Consider the following 1,020-nt stretch of genomic DNA (forward strand, 5'->3'; position numbering starts at 1 on the left):
CATTATAATCTGGTAACATAATAACACTGACAATCCTTTTCCTTATAGACAGACACACACCAGCTCCTGTTCAGTGTTTGAATATGAAGAAAGCTCAGCGCATTTCCTGTGGACAGGACCACACGGCCATTTTGACAAAGGTTAGACAACAGGAGCATTTTGATGCTCTCCTTTCTTACTAATATATTATTGTAAAGAGTGTGGATTTAAACAAAAAAAAATGAAATTATTCAAGGAATGCAAAAAAAGGATTTTGAATGTTGTCTCAAAAACATCTTCCTATAGAAGTTACAAGTTCTAAACATGAAAAAAGAAAGCTGAAAGAGAATGAAAAGCTCTGTGGAGTTTGATTTTGATGCCGTACTTACCACTGGGACACAAATTTTAAAAGCAACTTAATTCTTTATTTTTTGCAAACATATTAAAATAGTTGTCATGTAAAAGTAAATGGCTGTGGGACTTTACACTGTGGTTGTGTGTTTGGCTCCTCAGCATGGGGCAGTGTTTACATTTGGCTCCGGTCAACACGGACAGCTCGGTCACAACTCACTACGCAACGAACTGCGTCCTCGACTTGTTGCGGAGCTCTGGGGGGCAAAGGTCACCAAGATTACATGTGGAAGGTACGACACACATACTGTTTAATTCATGATCTAATTTTTTTCAGCTTTAACAAGGAATGTTTCTTTGTTTATTTTTCTCAGCTTTTACATCCATGTGAAGCAATTATACATTTTAAATGTATCACAATTCTTTTAGAATACATTTTTATACAGAGTTAAAAAAAATTAAAATAGATTAATTTAAAGATCACTGGTTATACAGTTACATGAGCATGCTAATATAAAACACCTTAAGTTATTATATTATCACTGAAGAGACTAACAGATATCAGAGACAACATCAAGCATCTTAAATAAAAATGCTTAAAGTAAAGCAGTTAGTAAAGTGTATATGTGGGTTTGAGGTCTAAATATTTAGTATATTATCATCTACACAGGAATCACACTTTAGTGCTGA

At 34.1% G+C, this 1,020-nt stretch overlaps 1 long non-coding RNA gene across 1 annotated transcript; it reads left to right on the forward strand.

The window, feature by feature from the left end:
- The first annotated feature begins 52 nt into the window (after positions 1-52).
- Positions 53-1,016, forward strand: LOC102197283 (uncharacterized). The gene is made up of 3 exons (XR_312509.1): positions 53-140; positions 493-623; positions 1,001-1,016. It is a non-coding gene; the product is annotated as an uncharacterized LOC102197283 (long non-coding RNA).
- Positions 1,017-1,020: the final 4 nt, after the last annotated feature.

This window comes from Pundamilia nyererei, unplaced genomic scaffold (assembly GCF_000239375.1).
Source record: "Pundamilia nyererei isolate P.nyererei 1_Seehausen unplaced genomic scaffold, PunNye1.0 scaffold01121, whole genome shotgun sequence".
NCBI lineage: Eukaryota > Metazoa > Chordata > Actinopteri > Cichliformes > Cichlidae > Pundamilia > Pundamilia nyererei.